Source organism: Rana temporaria, chromosome 4 (assembly GCF_905171775.1).
Source record: "Rana temporaria chromosome 4, aRanTem1.1, whole genome shotgun sequence".
NCBI classification, from domain to species: Eukaryota; Metazoa; Chordata; class Amphibia; order Anura; family Ranidae; genus Rana; species Rana temporaria.
This window is the reverse complement of record NC_053492.1, coordinates 175,515,605-175,537,421: the sequence shown is the minus strand read 5'-3', so window position 1 is coordinate 175,537,421 and position 21,817 is coordinate 175,515,605. Positions and strand designations below refer to the sequence as shown.

General features: G+C 42.3%; 1 protein-coding gene across 1 annotated transcript in view; it reads right to left on the bottom strand.

Moving 5' to 3' along the window:
- Nucleotides 1-21,817, bottom strand: part of NAALADL2 (N-acetylated alpha-linked acidic dipeptidase like 2) — a 1,143,792-nt gene that overhangs the window by 49,973 nt on the left and 1,072,002 nt on the right. The window lies entirely within an intron of this gene.

Sequence of the window (21,817 nt, the reverse complement as noted above, 5' to 3'; positions counted from 1 at the left end):
ATGACCCTTCCAAAGACATCTCAGAGTCTCATATCTCATATCATATCATATCTCATCTCATATCACATGAGGGTACACATATTTGGCAAAAGCCCTTCACCTGTGGTCGCTATCTACAGATTTAGACATTCTTCCCAAGAAGGTGAACTTGAGCATGGCTCAGATGCAAAACAATTAATAGAGAAAGACTTTTATGTAGATGACTGTTTGAAATCTTTACCTTCCAGTGAGTCTGCAATCTGTCTTCCAAACCTCCCTAGCGGTATTCCCGAGTGTGGCTCGGGGTGAATTTTCAGTACCAACCTCAAGCCACACTCGGGGTTGCATCGCAGGATCCAAGTTCAGCTTACTTACCTTGTCTCCAGAATCCTGCAATGTCCTCCCGCTGTGTATGCAAGCCATGTCTCCACTCAATGTATCACAGTGCCAAGCTCCGTTCCCTGCGAGCGACGCACGGGAACGGAGCTCGGTGCCAAATTCAAAAAGTGAAAAACATATAATACATACAGTACACAGTAATCTTACAGATTACATTACTGTATCAAATTATTTCATATGCCTTTTGACCCTTGTGGTTTGTCCAGTGCCCTGCATGCAGTTTTATATTATATATACTGTTCATTCTGCCTGGAAACTAGAGATTGTCCATAGCAACCAACAAGTGTCCCTTTACATCAAAAGTGGTTTTAGACCAGCTAGAAAATAGCAATAATAAATTAGAATCACTTGCAGAATTAAGCGATAGTGATTTGTGGGGAAATTCGTCATCAAACACTGATAGTAATGACAGCGAAAATTCTGCAACTGAGCAAATTTTGGTGTTTTAGATTTAATTACATTACTGAATACATTTTATTATTATTATTATTTGTTATAATTATTCATAGTCATTTATTATAATTTATGATTTGGTGTTTCAACTTTATCATACCTGGGATGTCTACTATACTCTTGTTTGGACAGATTTAATTGAGTTATTTCTAAGGCCGGGTACTAACGAGCAAACATGTACGATGAAACCGGTCCGTCGGACCGTTTTCACCGTACATGTCTGCCAGAGGGCTTCTGTACGATGGCTGTACTAACCATCGTACAGAAGTCCGCGCGTAAACACGGGGCGTGTCCGCATCGTCGCGACGATGACGCGGCGACGTGGGCGGGCCTGCCATTTAAAGACTTCCACGCATGCGTCAAAGTCATTCGACGCATGCGAGGGACGGCGGGCGCTCGGACATGTACGGTAGGTCTGTACTGACGACCGTACATGTCCGAGCGGGCAGGATTCCAGCGGACGGTTTTAAAACACGTCCAGGAATATTTGTCTGCTGGGAAAAGGCCCGGCGGGCAAATGTTTGCTGGAATTCGGCCCGCTCGCGCCTACACACGACCGAACATGTATGCTGAAACTGGTCCGCGGACCAGTTTCAGCATACATGTTTGGTCGTGTGTACGGGGCCTAAGGCCGAGTACTCACGACCAAACATGTTCGCTCGAAATGTCCGACGGGCTGTTTCCGGCGTACAAGGCTGTTTTTTCATTTGGCCCGCTGGCTTGTACACACCAGCGGACGATATTTCCCTGCGGACCTGAACGCGTGCACGTAATCCACGTTTGACGTCACTATAAAGGGAAAGGCCAAAGTCAATGGCGACGCCCTCTGTTCCGCTTTTGCTAGTTACGGCTTTGCTCGTGTTAGTGAAGGTTTGGTTAGAGCTGATTCGCGCTTCTCGGTCTCCAGGCTTTAGCAGGTAGTATTTTCTCGTTCAGTGCGTGTGCTTGTGGGTACATAGTTGGCATTCGGGTACAGGCGTGCAGTTCGTTCTGCTTTGCAGATTCGTACTGTGCGTTCGTATCTGTGTGTCGTGCGTTCTTTACAGGTACCGCTGGATTTGATTGTGCTTTCTGTTGGAGTGTGTTCTTGACTGACCAGCCGGCCGGTTTGAAGCCATGATGGAGCAGCAGCGTCAATTTTCGCGAGTTGGTGCTGTTTATGGGATGGCTGCTGGATATGTTCATTATTCCAGTACTTTGGCCAGAAACAGGGGGCGGAGGCGTTTCTGGACCAAGAATTGGTTGCGCCAGCGTGACCAGTTCTCTCATATGCCTCTGCTTAGGGAAATCCAGGAGAATAATCCTAATGACTATAGGAATTTTCTCCGCATGACGGACCCCGTATTCAACAGTCTGCTGGAACTTCTGTCCCCCTATATCACGAGGCAGGACACTGTGATGCGCCAAGCCATCACGGCCGAGCAGAGGCTTATTGCCACGTTGCGGTACCTGGCGACTGGGAGGAGCCTGCAGGACCTCAAGTTCTCGACAGGCATCTCTCCGCAGGCGCTTGGGGTCATCATACCGGACACGTGTGCTGCCATCATTAAAGTTATGCACGAGGAGTATATGAAGTTTCCTCATTTTAACCTCACAATGTGTCTTTAATAATGTGGCAAACTAACTTTTTATTTTATTTCCCAGATATGCTGTGTGTTTAACTAACGTTCCCTTTTCTCCCTATGCATGTTGATATCAGCTTTTACATGTTCTTTTTATTTTGGCCTACCTGCATATTTTGATCTTACCCAATATTAACCTGTCCAGCATGCTATCTTCGGGCCAACCCCCACCATGCCACTTTTTTTTTTTATTTTGTTTTCTAAAAACAGTTTAAACACCCCCCACCCCCCCTTCAAAGTGTTTTTGTCCCCATCAGAGGGCTGTGGAGTCTCTTATTAATTAAGTGGGCCTATATATTTGTGCCCCGAAATTCTCCCTTCATAATTTGTAAATGCTATTTTAAAAATGTAAAGTTGCACAAGGATGCTTGTAGGATTCTGTTTGCAATGTTTATGTGCCAAAGTACTAAATCTATTTTTTTGTTTGTCCCCACAGCTACCCTCCACACCACAGGAATGGCAGTCTGTGGCTTCCCAATTTGCCGAGCGGTGGGATTTTCCTAACTGCGGTGGAGCAATAGATGGGAAACACGTCCGCATTGTGCCCCCACCCCACTCGGGGTCCTACTATTATAATTACAAGGGTTATCATAGTATTGTGTTGATGGCGGTGGTGTCGGCACAGTATGAGTTTCTATATGTGGACGTGGGGAAGAACGGCCGGATGTCAGATGGGGGAGTGTTCGCACGGACTGATTTCTATGATCGTCTCCAAACTGGTGGTCTGGCATTGCCACCAGATGAAGATAATGTGGAAGGACTTCCGTTTGTGTTCCTAGCGGACGAGGCTTTCGGCCTTGGACCTCACCTAATGCGGCCTTTTCCCCAGAGGACCCTCACCTCAGAGAGGAGTGTGTTCAATTTTCGGTTGTCCAGGGCTCGGAGGGTAGTCGAGAATGCCTTTGGGATCCTCAGCAACCGGTTCCGCCTGTTCCTGACATCGATACATTTGGCGGAATATAAATTGAACACCATTATATTTGCCTGCTGCATTTTGCACAATTTTCTACGCAGGCACTCCCAGACGTACCTAGCCTCCATGGGCTCTGAGGCAGGACTACCCTCAGAGAACATTCCTGGCCTGGACACTGGTCGCGCTGGCTTGGCCCCCCAATCTGCTCGTGAGGTACGCGACAAATATGTTGAGTACTTCATGGGTCGGGGGGCCATTGCTATGCCAGATCATATTTCTTTCTAATTCGGCCCCCAAAGAAAGGAATATTCTCACAACTAATAAATAATTAGACCATTGGACTTTATACAGTTGTTTGTCATTACTGCTTTTTCTCTATTTTTCTGTCTTCCAGGTTCTCTCCAAAAATAGTGCACTTCTAGTGCCAGATTTACTTACTCAGATGTATTAACTAACCACATTTGCACATTATTCACTCATCTACTAACTGGGTATTCAGTCTAGAAATAAGAAGCCACTCATTTTTCTGCTTTTGATGTCACAATTAAATTTTTTTATTTTAGTCATTTTTTAACAAGAAATGTGTATTTTTTGGCAGAAAACATTTCCTGCAAATTTTTGGAACAAAATATTGGCTTTGAATTATTTATTTTTTTGTCTTTATTGACAGTGATTAGCAATAATACTGATCGAAACACAATGTAAGAATAATTTCACTGAAACTATACGCAAGAATTTTTGGGCTTGTCTCCTATATATCTATCTCTAGAGATAGATATAGATAGATATATATATATATATATATATATATATATATATATATATATATATATATATATATATATATATATATATATATACACACTTCTAAACATAATTTTTTTAGACTTTGGTTCAAAATTAAAGTTCTTATTTAGTTTGGTTTTCAATAACCCAGACTAATTTATGTAGAAATTTTTTTGGTTATTTTTTATTTTTTTTTATTTTTTTGGTATTTGTTTCGAAGACATTTATTTACATTTAGAAATGTTTGGGTATTGTTTTTATACAAAACATTTTTTGGCTTTGTATTTGTTTGTGTATAATTTTTTCAACAAGATTTTAACACAACAAAAATTGTTTTTTTTTTTTAAAGAAAATTCGTTAACTTATTTCTTTAGGTGAGATTTCTTGTTCGTTTTGTGATCTGAAACTGTAAACATTTACAAACCAAAAAAGATCAACACCAAACAAAAATTTAAAAAAAGAACAGCAGTGAGTCATGGATGGTGTGCTTTCACACTGGAACACGCCAAAATTTCTAAATGCACACATTCAGTGAAAACTCGCCAAATGTCATTGGTTAAACAGACAAATGGCCACATGTGCTATCTGACATCATGGGTGATCAATGTCTGTGTTTTGTGGGAGCAAACCCTTCCTCTCAACTACTTGAGGATCGAGGAGGGGTTTGTACCCACAAAGCACAGACAATAGATAGTCTGTGATGGCAGATAGCACATATTGGCACACTGTGTGTGCATTTAGAAATTTTGGCGTATTATAAAGTACAAAAATTAAAAAGGGTTTTGTGGGCGGGGGATGGGCGGGGGATGGGCTTCTGTGGTTCAGTCTTTGACACGGCCCATCATGTCAATGATATTTTTGTAATTCTGTTCGATGACTAGCATCCTTTGGCGCATGTTGTCCATTTCCGTGCTACACTCTGAAATGACATTTCGCACATTCTGCTCCATGACTAGCATCCTTTCCCGCATAATGTCCATTTCCGTGCTGCACTCCATTACCTGCTGTACAATTATAGAAGCACTTGCACGTGAAAAATGTGCTACACCATCTTCATCCCCTAAAAAGAAACAAATTGGCATTCAAAATATGTAAATAGTTTCCAGCCTATCTGCATATGTTTGGCCCTATTAATATAGGGGTGACACTGACCTGATGGCCTGATAATTTCCACATCCCCAATTTCTTCATCTTCTATCACTCCTCCTTCTTCCACCACCTCCCCATCATCTTCTATCACTCCTCCTTCTTCCACCACCTCCCCATCATCTTCGACTCCTCCTTCATCCATCAATCCACCTTCTTTAAATTCGCCAAATTGTTCTTCCGCCACTTGCCCTTCATCTGCTATAAATTCTAAGTCCAAAATTACTTCTTCCTCCTCTCTTCCTTCCTCCTTTCTTCCTTCCTCTTCTCCTTCCACATCCTCTTCTCCTTCCACATCCTCTTCTCCTTCCACATCCTCTTCTCCTTCCACATCCTCTTCTCCTTCCACATCCTCTTCTCCTTCCACATCCTCCTCTCTTCCTTCCCCAGCCTCCTCCTGCTCAACATGTGGAGGTGTTTGATTTTGGGGGTGTCTGGCCCTCTCTGCCTCCTCCAATTGCTGGCGTCTTCTTTCCCCTATAAGAAATAATAAAAAACAAAAGGTATACTCATCAGCACACAGATATTGGATATCATAAATCGCACACATTGCATAGACGATACATTTATGATGATTTTTGGTTGTTTATTCTTTCAGCAATCCTCCATTTTTGGCGTAGTTCTAGGCCAAGCTCTGATCCTGCCCCTTTTTTGCAAAGAAGTGACACACATGGATGTCCCCCCAAAACATTAATTCTCGTCGACCCTCCAAATAAATATACTTTGATTATTGAGACACAGGTGCTTTGCATTTCCAGATGTTAAAACATCAGCTTTATTTGCATTTTGGAGAATGAATCTTGTTTGCCTGTCACATGCACTCAATTTAATTTCTGTGATTTTGCTATTCAACAATGTTGGAAAACCAAGTTTGGGGCCAGTCAGCCATGTCCAGGTGTGTTGTTCCTGGAGTAACGTCACATTTTTGCAAAACAATGTCATATTACGCATGTTTACTATTTCACGAAATTTGGTAAGGGTTGTTATTTGACATAAACACAATACAGTATCTACACGTGTTCAAAAGTACAAGCAGGCCAAGGAGGCAGATGTGAAAAAATACATGTCAACACATTATTGCAGACATTCCCCCCCCCCTTAAAGAATATGGACTTACTTTTACGCAGAATTTTGAGTATCTTCTTCATGTGATGTGGCTCCCTCAATTTTAAATCGGACCAACGCTTCCGGAGTTGCTCCTTTGACCTGGTGACACCAAACATTCTCCTCATTCTCCTTGCCACCTTGTCCATTATGTGTGACTTTCTACGGTTCGGTGTTTTGTAGGGCCCACATTCACCATCATAATCCTTCCTCCTCATGATGTAAACCAACTCCACCATTTCTTCAAACGCCATATTAGTGGCTTTATATCTTTTAGGCCTGGATCGGGACGGTCCTGCCTCTGTCCCTTCACTTGCGCCATGAGAGCTCCGTGCCCGCTCGTGTGACATCGCCATCTTTCCTTCCCACAGAGATTAGGGGCGTGGAAACGAGGAAATGTCCCGTCAGGGGCGGAGATGAGGGCGGGGATTCTTGCATATGCGGAGTGTCGCGAATGCCAACAACGTATTGACGTAGGTTACGCGGAGAATATTCGCGCGATTCCAGAACCTACACAGTTAACGCCATATTTACTTTTTAAATTGATTAGGGGCATGGCAAAGGTGACGAGGGCGGCGTTTCATACATACGCGGAGTGGATAAAAGGCGCTTGACGTGATTACGTAGGTTACGTGTTAATTCAGCGAGCGTAACAAACGAGGATTTTGAGAGAGGCAGGTAAGAAATTTAAACATGGGATCAGCAGCGGGCTCTAAAATGTAGAGCCATGGGATGGGGGTTTGGTCTGTTGGTTGCACAGTTTTATTAAGCTATTATGTCTCTTGGATACCAGAATGTGATTTTCGTACCCAAATGCTTTTGTAGACATCACAAAATAGAGAGGTCAAAAATGCTGTGACTCATTATCAATTATGTAGGGTGTATTCAGATCAGGCCAAGTATTGTTCTGTGTTGGTTGGACAGAGGTCATTAGGAAGTTTCTTTCATGTAATCAATGCTGAGGGGCAGGATATCTACACATGCAATAGTGCCTTGATGAATGCTGTCATTTGTAATAATTGTGTATGGTTGTACATTTCTATTATTTCCTGCAATGTAACCAAAGGGGCGGCATGTATAAAAAAAATGTAAGCTAAAACCAACCAATGGGGCAGAGCTGGCCAGCATTTTCTAAACAAGAGACACTGTGTTTGTATTTCTATATAGGTACTACTTTTTAAACAACATATTCTATCAATGTAAATGCTGAGGCTTTTTTTAATTGTGTTTTTGGTTTCTTTTTATTTTTTCAATCTAGAATAAAAAAGACTAAATCATCATTTCCCAATGGATCTCCTGCAGACCCAAGAGATTATCCAGCACTTGCTGGATAAATTTAGGGAAATGCCCATCCTGTGGGATTCAAAGCAGCCCACTTACCACAATAAGGACCTACGAGCGGCAGCACTTGAACAGCTAGCAGCATACATGAGGACATGGGTGCCAGAATGCAGTGCCAACATGGTGAAGGATAAACTTGCCAACCTCAGGGGCACATATAGGAGAGCGTACAAAGCTCACCAAAAGCAGCTAAGATCTGGAGCAGCAGCAAGACCACCAAAGGAACCCAAGCTGTGGTATTACAACCAGATGTCATTTTTGCGGGATCAACTGGAAGGCAGGCCATCTATGTCAAGTCTGAATCCCAACCTTCCCTCCATGCTACCTTCCAGCGGGACTTCCCCAGATCACCACAGCCCTGCAGAGTCAGATGAAGAGGGCCTGGCTGACAGAGAGGCAGATCTGCGCCTCTACGATGATGAGGTATAGTAGTTTCATAACTATTTATGTAATAATATTAATTATTGTTTGATTCTTGACTTGATATTGGTTAATAAAATACAAGCTGGGAAGTAAAAATCTAAAGTCGTGGGCAAACAAATAGGTGTCAGGGATGACAACTGCAGGGGTCAGAGGGTGAGTCTGTTTTCAAGTTTAAATTCAAGGCAAAAAATAAGATTCAAGCATGAAAATGTGAGTGATTATATTCCTAAATATATTACAACATGTCCCTTTTTTTTACACAGGAAGAAGAGACCAGCCAGGAGGTGGCAGATCCTCTCCTCACTGTCAGCCAGGACGAAGGGGTCAGTGGCAGCCAGGAGGAGGCCGGGCCCAGTGGCGTTCAGCAGCTCCCCAGGACAAGCACCACCAGCCAGGCTCCTCCCCTTTATATTAGGCCACCAGGCCGTAAGAAGAAATTGGGGGCAGTGGAGGAAGCCAGCCTCAAAATGATTCAGGAGGCGAGTGCCATCATGAGGGCCCCCCTCAACCCCACTGAGGCCTACAGTGCCTCCGTGGCACATGATCTCAATAAAGGCACGGAGGAGCAGAGGCAATTGGCCAAGGGCATCATCAACCAGGCCCTTTGGTGGATGCAGAGGGAGCTGCTGACCCCAGACACTGGGCTATGTGACCCGGCCCGGCTTGCTGAACATCATACTCCTGCTGCCACATCATCCCCACCTGCAAGGGCCCAGGGAAGACCCGCTGTAAGGCAGCCTGGAAGGAAGGTTGCAAGGAAGAGGAGACGTTGATGCCCTGCCTTCCATTTGATCCCCCACAAATGGCATCTTGTTTGGACTACCACAGCTTGGGTTCCTTTGGTTATGTGCTGCTGCTTCAGATTTTATTTTGTGTGCCTCCTGAGGTTGGCTAGTTTATCCTTCACCATGTTTGAAATGCAAGTTTGCATGTATTTTGCTAGCTGTTCAAGTGCTGCCATTCTGTTTTTGTTCCTTTTTATAATTTGCTAAAATAAAAGCCTTTTTGTTGATTTGAAAAACGTGCCTATTGTTTGTAATACTGTGGGTATTATTTTAGGCATCAAACATTACAAACAAATAAAATGTTTAATCTAAAATATTCACTTACTCATGGGGGGGGGGGGGGCATTTGGTGTGCCAACATGGTAGACAATTTAAACAACCTTCAAAATAATCCAGTTAAATATACAAACAAAAGCAAAATCAAAACTATTTCCTATTAAAATATTCTAAATGGTGACATAACTATAAACACCTAAATAAAGTGGGAAAGATAACCATTAAACATTAAAAGCAAAAAATTTGACATGTGGAGGACCACTAAAAATATGATACGTCGGGCCAATAAAAGTTTGCTAAAATCTTACTACATCACAGCTAACAAATGTCACTTTTCAGTATGGAACAACTCAGTTGAAATAACATGAGCTAAATAACTGATTATTTATAGCAAGAGAAGAATGAATAAAACGACGGCATCAAGCGTTGTTTATTGTGTGGTTTGCTTCAGTGTTCTATTGCTAGAATTAATCTTTCTATTGACGAATGTGCCATATCCCAAACAAACGTGAGTTTTACCTGAACGAGCGCTCCCGTGGCCTCATTTAGTCTGAGCATGCGCGGGGTTTTTGTACGTTGGTTTTGTGTACTCACCACCAAACATGTCCGTTCGGACAGGATTTGAGCGGACGGTTTTAAAACAAGTTTGCAAATAAATGTCTGCTGAAAAACGGCCCGGCGGGCAAATGTACGGTGAAATTCTGTACGCTCGTAACTACACACGACCAAACATGTCTGCTGAAACTGGTCCGCGGGCCAGTTTCAGCAGACATGTTTGGTCGTGAGTACAGGGCCTAAGAATTACAGGCCTACAATATAAAATGCCAAATTTCCATGCAAAACATTGTACCGCTTTCAGCATCTAAAATCTGACATAATCATACCACCAGGGATGTTAAAAGAGCACAGGAGATGCTTGCTTGTTCCAATCTCAGGCTTCACAAGATTGATTCCAACAGCAAAGAGGTAATGGAAGCTTTCCCTGCTCAAAACCATTCTAATGATCTAAGAGACTTATGCTGCGTACACACGATCATTTTTCAGCATGAAAAAAAACGTTGTTTTTCAGCAATGTTGAAAGAACAACGTTTTTCCAACTTCATCATTAAACAACGTTGCCCACACACCATCGTTTTAAAAAAAATTATCTAGCAAAGAGCAGTGACGTACAACACGTACGACGGCACTATAAAGGGGAAGTTCCATTTTGCCTTTGGGCGGCTTTAGCTGATTCCATGTTAGTAAAAGACGATTTGCGCTTTTTTGTCTGTTACAGCGTGATGAATGTGCTTACTCCATTATGAACGGTAGTTTTACCAGAAAGAGCGCTCCTGTCTCATAACTTGCTTCTGAGCATGCGTGGGTTTTTAACATCGTTTTAGCCCACACATGATCATTTTCTACAACCCGAAAAACTACATTGTTTAAAACAACGTTTTAAACAATGTTCGAATTTTTTTTTGTCGTTTTTCAGAACCTGAAAAATTATGTGAAGCCCACACACGATCATTTAAAATGAAATTTTTTAAAAACAACTTTTTTTTCATGCCGAAAAATGATCGTGTGTACGCGGCATCAGATCTAGGAACAGAGGGCCAGATTCACAGAAGAGATACGACGGCGTATCTCCTGATACGCCGTCGTATCTCTGTGTTACGGCCGTCCTAACTATGCGACTGATTCATAGAATCAGTTACGCATAGCTAGCCCTAAGATCCGACAGGTGTAATTGAATTACACTGTCGGATCTTAAGGATGCAATTCTAGGCCGGCCGCTAGGTGGCGAGGCCATTGCGGTCGGCGTAGAATATGCAAATGACTAGTTACGGCGATCCCCGAACGTCCGCGCTGCCCGTCGATCTAACTTTACGTTGTTTCCGTCGAGTTACGCCGCGCAAAATTAGGGCTGAGCCCTAGCTGTTCTAAGCCATGTTAAGTATGGCCGTCGTTCCCGCGTCGAAATGTAAAAAAACACGTTGTTTGCGTAAGTCGTCCGTGAATGGCGCTGGACGCCATTTATGTTAACATCTAAACAAATAACGTCCGTGCGACGTCATTTAGCGCAATGCACGTCGGGTAATTTACCCGACGGAGCATGCGCAGTACGTTCGGCGCGGGAACGCGCCTTATTTAAATGGTGCCCGCCCCATTTGAAATGGGCGGGCTTGCGCCGAGCGCATTTACGTTATACCGCCGCAAGTTTACAGGTAAGAGTTTTGAGAATCAGGCACTTACGCTGTAAACCTGCGGCGGTGTAACCTAAATCAGATACGTTACGCTGCTGTGGAGCAACGTAATTGTATCTGAATCTGGCCCAGACTCTTTACCTGTACAGCACAGTCTAGGTCTACTTTGGGACTTGAAATATGATTCCTTTACCTTCCAAATAAACAGAGAAGAAAGGCCCTTCACTTGCAGAGGTGTCCACAAGCAATAGCCTATACAATCCATTAGGATTTGCAGCACCTGTTACAATTAAAGGTAAAGCCCTACTTAGAGACTTGCCCGGCAGCACTGAATGTGCATTAAGAGAGCATGCTGGATGCAGGACAGGCCAGTAGTTTGATCGCATATTAAGCAAGTTCTGGCCAATGGTCCATCCTCAAGATCCAGTAACCCAGTGGATGCTCTGTTGGAAAGGTCTCCAAGTCTGCTCTTGCCCCTAGATATTCCTGCACCATTAAAATGCAGATGCTGGCGATGGTTGCTTTAACCTATCAGTAGTGTTGAGCAGAATATGCCATATTCGATTTCGCGATATATCTCGAATATATATTCGAATATTCGAGATATATTCGCTAAATTCGAATATTCGTGATATTTTATCGAAATTAAATGATTGCGATTTTTCACTATTGCGAATGCGAAAATAATTGCGATTTTTTGATAACTGCGGTAGGAGCACTCTGATTGGCTCAGAATATTCGTGATATTTTATCGAAATATCGCAACATGCGAAATGCGATATTTATTGCGCAATTTCGAGAAATGCTGGAGGAGCGCTCTGATTGGCTCAGAATATTCGTGATATTTTACAATACAAAATAATTGCGAATATTCGGCAAATGCGGAAGGAGCACTCTGATTGGCTCAGAATATTCTTGATATTTTACAATACAAAATAATTGCGAATATTCGGCAAATGCAGAAGGAGCACTCTGATTGGCTCAGAATGTTCGTGATATTTTACAATACAAAATAATTGCGAATATTCGGCAAATGCGGAAGGAGCACTCTGATTGGCTCAGAATATTCTTGATATTTTACAATACAAAATAATTGCGAATATTCGGCAAATGCAGAAGGAGCACTCTGATTGGCTCAGAATATTCTTGATATTTTACAATACAAAATAATTGCGAATATTCGGCAAATGCGGAAGGAGCACTCTGATTGGCTCAGAATATTCTTGATATTTTACAATACAAAATAATTGCGAATATTCGGCAAATGCAGAAGGAGCACTCTGATTGGCTCAGAATATTCTTGATATTTTACAATACAAAATAATTGCGAATATTCGGCAAATGCAGAAGGAGCACTCTGATTGGCTCAGAATATTCTTGATATTTTACAATACAAAATAATTGCGAATATTCGGCAAATGCAGAAGGAGCACTCTGATTGGCTCAGAATATTCTTGATATTTTACAATAGAAAATAAAAAGTGTTTTGCATTGGTGGTGATTCTTTACTCTATCCATCTGTCACAGCCGTTTGTCAATCAAACACCTTGAAGATTGAACACGTTCATGCTGCATGCTTTGGACTTTTTTTCACTTCACATATCAAAGACATTTTTATGAAAGATTATTTTTCTATTATTGGGACTATATTTCTTTATATATTTGTTTCACTGTGTATTTCACAAGTTATTTGCGCTTGCTTATTTTATAATTTGCCCACATGTCTTGTCACTAGACATATTTTTTATTCTTGTAGAGCGACTCCATTTTCTGTCTTGTATTAAATTATGTTGTATAACATTTTTGAGTTGCTGCTGTATTCTCCCCTTTTTTTAAGGTATGCACAATTTTTTCCTTCTTACAAAAAAAAATAATATCAAACATACAAATATTCATAACAGAAACATACACAAAGCCCCCCCCCCTTTTGCATCAGAGACAATCAGAGTTCTCCTACCACAGTTATCGAAAATTCGCAATAATTTTCGCATTCGCAATAGCGAAAAATCGCAATTTTTTGTTTTTCAATTTGGCAACATAAAAGGATCGCCTCAGCTTAGCTACTCGGCCCAGGGTCTCTAATCATACCAGCAATGCTTTTAGACGTCGATAGGATGTGATCTGTTTTAAAAATCAAATTGAAAAAATGCGAATATTCGGAATTGCGAATATTCACCGCGAAATTCGAAATATAGCGCGATTTCTCGAATATGCTATATTCGAGTCGAATATTCGCAATGCGAATATTCGTGAGCAACACTACCTATCAGCCCTTGGTGCTGAGGACTGAATTTTTTTTTAAAGGCATCGGTCAGCCAGCCACCTTCTCCACGGCTTTTCCTCTGACAAAACGAAGTTTCAGAAACACATTGTTCAGCACCAGGAAATGGTAACCCTCCCAGGGTCTGGAAAGGAATTACATAAAGTTTTCTTCAAGCGCTCCTGAAGATGTTTCATCCTCTGCTCCCTCTGCGAAGGCAGGATGAGTTCTGCAACTTACCCTTGTAACCTGGATCAAGATTTGCCAGCCAGTAATGATCCCTCGCATTGATACCACAAATCCTAGGGTCCTTTCACAGGCTTTGCAGAATCAGGGAGCCCATGCAGTGTAAGTTTGCAAAGGTATGAGATTCCGGGTCACTGAGGATGACATTGTCAGGCACTACCTCCTCCCAGCCACGTACAACTCTTTGGGTTTCTCCCCCCTCCTCATCCTCTTTCTGTGTGTTTGGCTGTGCTATCTGCATAAAAGGGAACTTGAGAGGAAAGGAAGTCCTCCTCTTCCTCCCGCTGTTCTGCCTCAAGTGCCCTGTCCATGATTCCACAAAGCGTGTGCTCCGGCAGGAAGACTAGAGGGACAGTGTCACTGATGCATGCATTGTCGCTGCTCACCATCCTTATGGCCTCTTCAAAAGGTGTCAGGACAGTGCATGCATCCTTAATCAGTAGCCACTGGTGTGGCGAAAAGAAGACAAGCTCACCTGAGCCTGTCCTGGTGCCATACTCACATAGGTACTCATTTATGGCCCTCTGCTGTGTGTGCAGCAGCTGCAGTATTTCCAATGTTGATTTCCACCAGTTCCACCAGGTGAACATGTCACAAATGAGGCAGTTGGTGGGCAGGTTGAATTCCCATTGAATGTCAGCCAGCCGAGCACTGGCAATGTATCACCACCAGAAATGGCAACAGACTTTTCTGACCTGCATGTGGTGCACAAGCGGGTGCTGTTCTGGCCAAGCGTGATCTGCTTCAGACATAGACTGCAAACAGCAACAGTGCGATATACTGCACATGTCAAAAAATGCCCACACCAATGACATTTTGGAAGTCAGTAGCACCCTGTACCTGTCAATCTCTGTGGTGTAATGCAATAGGGTGGCTGCCCTTAAGCTGGCCCCTGGAGAACATCCTGCCTCATTGGAGTTGTGCCTCCTTCTCCTCACTTTCCTCCTATCTTCTCTCAGGCACCCAAGTACAGTCAGTGACCATCACACCCTCCTTCCTCATCACTGGAGCAAACTTGGCAGTATGCTGCAGCTGGGGGAACATGACTGCTAGTTTCTTGTCCTTCTGTGGCACCCTCTCTCTAGGCTCATGTTACTCCCTTCCTCAACCTGGGAACCAACATTGTAGCCTTCAAATTGCTGTACATCCTCCATCAGCATATAACCGACACTATGGTCGTATAATTCTGGTGACTCCTCCATGCATGATGGTGGGGCTATGGAAGGAGTAACTATGGACTAGGAGCCAATGGAATAATCCGCTTTGGCAGCTGCATTAGAAGTATTTTCCCGGGTGACAGGGGGTGAGGAGGATGAGGACAGCTTAGTTATCCACTCCACCATCTCTTCTGCATGTTGTGGCTCAAGAACAAGGACAGCAGCAGAAAAAAAAGAACAAGCGTGATACCTGCTTACAGAGGATGCATCATGTCTGCCACCACCACTTTTCACTGTAGACACAGAGGCTGCTTGCCCTCTTTTAGTGGCCTTTGAGTGTCTGCCTCTCCTTGATGGCCTTCCGGACATGATGGGGATTTTTTTTTCACACCACACCACACTGTATTATGTACTCTGTACACCGCCTGAATTGAATTAGAAACCATACACACTATATATACTGTGTACACTGCCTGAAGTGTATTAGAAACTGTACACACTGTATTATGTGCTGTGTACACCGCCTGCACAATAATATGTACTGTACACTGGCTGCACTGCATTATATGCTGTGTACTCTACCTGAAGTGTAATATATATTGTACACCACCGAATGCACTATATGTATAGTCTACACTGAATGCAGAGTATACATATATATATATATATATATATATATATATATATATATATATATATATTATACAGGACGCCAGGGTTGGGTCCTGGACGGACGCTATGTCACGCCAATATTTGGAGTGTGGTCCCTTTAAGGCAATGGTGTAGGATTCAGGAGGTCTCCCAGAGGGGGTGAGAAATTCCAGGCAATAAAAGTTGATCCAGAGAGGACTTGCCTAAAGTCCTCTCTGTCCTTGTTAGAGTGTCATTTGGGGCCCCGAATTTCGGAAGGCTCTAAAGTGACTTTCGAGAGGGAAAGAGCCTCCTCTCCTGACCACTGGCAGTCAAGCACACAGGGGGTTAAGAACTTCCAGGGAAACAGCTTAAAATACAGGAAGTGCTGATAAAGGGTGTGGAGGAGTATGGCAGTGTACCTGTCTGAAGAAGCTGTGTATCTCTGAGAAGCTAATAAAGGGTCAGCAAGGACTGGAAGTTCTGGGGGTGAAGACCTGCCTAAAACCATATGTGCCTTTGCTTTGATTTATTGCTGTGTCGAAGAAAAACTGACTTTTTGTTTATGCCGGAGACAAGCGGACTTTTAACTTTAATATTTTCCCTGTGTGCTGAATAAAGTGTTGTTTTTGGTTTGGTCACGATTAAAAACTCTTTTTGTTCAACGTTAACGGTTTACGCACTTAATCCCGCAGAGCTAAACAACCCCCAAAGTTCACTATATATATATATATATATATATATATATATATATATATATATATATATATTAATGCACTGCCTGCAAGCCACTAACTGCCTAATCTAGCTCAAGTTAGCTCTAGCTCCGTCCACTCCAACACACTACATACGGTCGCTGTGTAAGCAGCCTTATATAATATTGGGCGTGGACTTAGTTCCCTGAGCCATGATTGGCTAAAGGCACCCTGCCTTTGGACAATTATGGCTCTGACAGCAGAGCGCACTGTGATTGGCCAAAGCATGCAGGTCAGGTGCATGCTTTGGCCAATCATCAGACATCAATGCACTACAACAGGGGTGCCCAACCAGTGGCCAGGGGGCCACATGTGGCCCGTGGAGCCCTCTGATGTGGCCCGTGACCTCTTGCTCTGGGTTGCCAGCCCACATTCCCACAGCATCAGTGTTTGAATGGAGACAGAAGTAGAGGAAGCAAGTGGCTGCAGAGCAGAGCCGCAAAAGCTGATGCTTCCTGTATAGTGCCGGCTCTTGTCACAAGCATAGTGATACCAAATGCACTCCACCTGGGACAGCAACAGCCAGTGATACCTAAATGGAACAATGTTATTAAAGATCAGTTTGTTACTAAAATCACTGTGTATATATGGGCATACCTGTTCTGCAGAGGTTACTGGGCTGCTTTCAAACTGATCTACAGGGTAAGCTTCACTGTGCCTTAGGCCTCGTACAGACGAGGGGATCTCTGCTGGAAATGGTCCGCCGGACCGTTTCCAGCGGAGATTCCTCCTCCGGATTTTGATCCGATGGCTTGTACACACCTTCGGATCAAAATCCGCGCGGAATACATCCGCAGTGACGTGACGCGCCGTCGCTGCGACGATGACGCGGCGACGTGCACAACGCTGGAAGATAAGTACTTCCACGCATGCGTCGAATCATTACGACGCATGCGAGGGAGGGGAGCGGACGGATTGATCCGGTGAGTCTGTACAGACGACCGGATCAATCCGCTGGACACGATTCAAGCGGATAGATTTCTTATCATGCTAAGAAATTTCTATCCACTTGAAATCGATCGGCCGGACGAATCTCCGCGGATAAATATCTGCTAGGCCGTACAGACGACTGGATTTGTCCGCTGGAAATGATCCGCGGATCAATCCCAGCGGATAGATCCGGTCGTGTGTACGAGGCCTTAGACCTCTGTTACTACATCTGGGTTTGGTGTGCTTTTAGAAAGTGCAACACACCTGCTGGATATAATAGAGGTCTATGGCAAAGTGCAGCTAACCTGCAGGAAAGCCACAGGTGCACTGTGAAAGCAGCCTTTAGCCCCGTTCACACAATTGGTCTGACCCAATCGGACCCTCTATTCACCTCTATGGAGCAGCAGATTTAAATGGACTTGCGTTCATTTACACCCGCCTACCTCTGATCCAATCCGCAAAAAACAAAACAAAAAAATGGGAGGGCCCATAGAGTAGAGCAGGCTGTGTCCGTGTATGCTCTGCATTTGCTGCAGAGTGGACACAGATCTGTTATCTGACGGCTCCACTCATTGTGACCAGTTATCAAGTCGCTTAAGTGGCTCTCGCTCTTCAAAAGGTTGGGCACCCCCTGTAATACAATCTGGCAGTGCATTATGGGGTGTTTCCCGTTTCCCGTTAACACCCCATAATGTTTGGTATTCTCCGAACAGACGAACACCCGATGTTCGAGTCAAACTTACGTCCCATCACTACTGGAGAGTAGTAGAATTTATTCACACAGTTGGACACTGTTTACAAAAATATGTTGGATGTCAGCCACTTGATTCATCTCTTATAACCAAGAAGCAGTTTGTAACTTGTTGGATGATGTAAAACTCTTGTGTTAGCTTTATCACTTGGATCAATTGCCATGTTACTCGATTTAATAGCTTTTTAGTGCTGTGCTTGTTTGGAGAAACTACAGTTCTCTGAATTTATGTTTATAAACACTGCATGTATTTGCAGAACATAATCTCATGCTTTTTAATAGATGACACCTTTGGAGGCAGAAAGATGGATTCTTTCATTCAGAAAAAATAGGTATTTTCTCGAAAGACACTAAATAAAAATCACTGGAATTAGCTAAGCATAATGTCATCCATTTCATTAGGGGTAACATTGAAAACAGGGATTAGTCCTATTTCAGTATGGAAAAAAGATAATAAAGTGTATTTTTTAAGACACCATATGTATTTTGTACAGCTTTGCTTAACAGAATTGTACCGTTTTCCATGGAAACAATTTGGGAGACAGGAAGTTAGCATATTTTAGCCATAAATATGAAATGAAACTGCATTACTTGCAAAATCATTTTTTTTTATTAAATTCAATTATTTGCTGAACTGAATCACGTGCTTTAGGATATGATGGAGTTTGAAAGCAGAGAGTAGGGATATTTCACCTTGAAATATAAGGTGAAACTTTTTTCCCCCAGAGACACTGTATAAACATTGCACACAATTGAAGCACATAATCTCATCCTATTTAATAGCATGCAATTTGGGAGGTAGGGAGTAGGCATTTATCAGCCAGAAATATGGAATAAAAATGTAGTTCCTAATTGTTTTCATGAAAACTGATTTAAATACAGAATTACAATTTTTTTTAATCTAAGTAAATTAAAGAAGGAGGAAGAAGCCATATTTTGGCCAGAAATAAGCAATACAGATATTATTTTTAAAACACACTATACTATAATGGTACTAATGTTCTACACAGAATCTCTTCTTTTTAATAGCAGGGTGTATTCCTAATTTAGCCATAACAATAAAATTAGACATTAATATGCATTTTTTTGACATGTTAAAAGTTGTCAGGATTTCATCCTTTTAAATTGGATGACATTTTGGAAGCAGAGAAAAGTCATAGTTCAGCCTATAATGTGTAATTTTATCATTATTTTGCCAGATACATAATTTATAAACTATACAGACCATCTGCACAAAATCCAATTATTTTCCATAGGAAGCATTTGAAAGCAGGCAGACTCCATATTTATTAAAAAAAAAAAAGGTCCCCAACTTTTTAAGCTATTACCATGCTGCCCAACTACTCCAGCTTACATTGTACCATGCGAAAGCTGAGACACCACTGTGGGTGGGTTTAGAAACAGTTGATCTTCACCCCCTGTCGGTGACTAATTTGTTGTGGATGTCCAGCTCTGACTGTGGCACTATATTCAACCCTATAACCCAACACTATCTTTGACTTTGGGATAGATTATGGGGCCCTTTTAAACTTGTGTCCCCTCATACCCAACTACTCTACTTCTTCAATCACCCATATTTTTACCCTGCTTTTAATGACCCAGCCTTTTTTCAAGCCCGGCCCTCTTTGGGATTAAGCCACATATGTGACATTGTCACCAGCAGCAGCTTAAATTCATTCCCTGCCTTGCAATAACAAGCACAACTCCCTCCCAGAGAGTGTTTTCGGTATCTTCAGATCGCTCATTTTTAATCACACGCACACACTCATCTCTAGACAGCTTATCGTTATATAGAGGGCATATGCGATTCAGACCCACACGCCCCAGGTATCATATCTCATATATACAGTCACCTCACATACCCTCAATCTAGTTTGCCATCATACGCTGCCCAGTGGTCTAAGGACCTGGAAATGTACCTGGATACAAAGGATTGGGAAGGTATCTGTGCCGCCACTAAAACTTTCTCTCAAAACATCATTGCACTCGAAGAAAACTATAAAGTGCACCTGAGGTAGTATTTTGTCACAGCAAGGATCTCAACATTTTTGCCGGGTTACCCCTCGGTGTGCTTCAGAGGTTGTACTTGGGAGGGCACGCATGCACGTGCCCTATCGTACGACAATTTTGGACAGCAATCTTCCGTGAGGCTTCAGCTTTGCTCCATGTATCTTTAGACCCGGAACCATCCCTTGTGCTAGTAAACTATGTCACCATAGACTGCACTATAGCTCAACTCCGTCTCCTTCTGCAGCTTATCACTGCGCCCAAACAATGACAAATGATAGCTAGAGCTTGGAAATCCTCTAATAAATGCTTCATTAAAGTTAAAAACAGAATAACCGTAGCCATGATACATGGTAGAATTGAAGCCATTATTCAAGATAGAATCCCCCAGCATCTTGAAATATGGCAACCTTGGCTTGATCAATTTCTACCTTTTGGACTTCGACAAATCTCTCTTAAAACCTTAACCCCCCCTCCCCCTTCATGATTATAGTACTCCAAGACTTGGGCCCGTGTGCCCCTGACCTCCTTTTCTGATCTGTACTTTCTCTATCCTCTCTCTTTCACCCCCCCCCCCCCCCAAACACACCATTGGTAGAATGATATATTTGTGTAGAATGTATTACTTTTTGACTGTCTCCAACCCACAAAGTGATACTTTTCCCCTTGCATTCACTTTGAAAAAGTGCCACAGGCACATCTGAACACCCCAGAGGCCTTGTGCTTGCATAATTTCATTATCACTCTATATCACTTTGTGCCCCTGTAACCAATACCTCTTTCTTTGTATTCCTTAATCATTGTATATTCTGTAATATTCAGTATTTTCTAATGATTACACCTTGTTTCTTATTAATATTATACCAGGAAAAAAATCTGAACAAGAAAAAAAAAGAAGAAACGAATTCCTCTTGTGGCAAAAAGAAGAAAACATTTGTACAAATGAACTGCCAAAATGTGAAGTATTTTTAGTTTTTTGGCCACAAAACTCAGAGTTAGGGAATGAGAATTGGTAGTTTCTTCTTAAAGAATTGTTGTTAGGCCACACTACTTTAATAAACATGTATCCAAAGTATTTCTAAATCATGCTTAAGTATCAATACAGCAATACAATCAATACAAACAGCATAATATAGCCTGCATGAAAGCAAAAACAAATCCAAACTGAGGAAAACAATGCCAAAAGTATCTAAAAAAACGTTTTCATTTTATTGAAGGTGCATTTTAATGAAATTAAAACATCAATGGCCAACACAGTAGTTACCCAGCCAAACAAATGTGTAAACATGTTTATCTTTGGGAAACAGCTGCTTAGGAATTAGGTTTTGAGTTTTATTGGTGTCAGCACACCATAAAGTAACACAAATATTCTTCCAAAGCACAGAACATTAAACTAGCCTAAAAAATGTAAACTATTTGCATACAAATCAGACTTGGGGTGTTAAAAATATTAAAACATCATAAATCTTTGAAAAAATCATACAGAGTGCAGGATGTTAAAAAATGGCCACATTTTTAAATTCTTTACAATTGTAAAACAGTGGTGAAAAACTGTGTTTTATATGTAATATTCCATCGCACCATCAATAATGGGCCCAGTATGAAATGATATTGGTGGCAAGCCTATAGAAGTCGCAGTAGTTGTTAAAGGAGAAGTCCAGCTTGAGT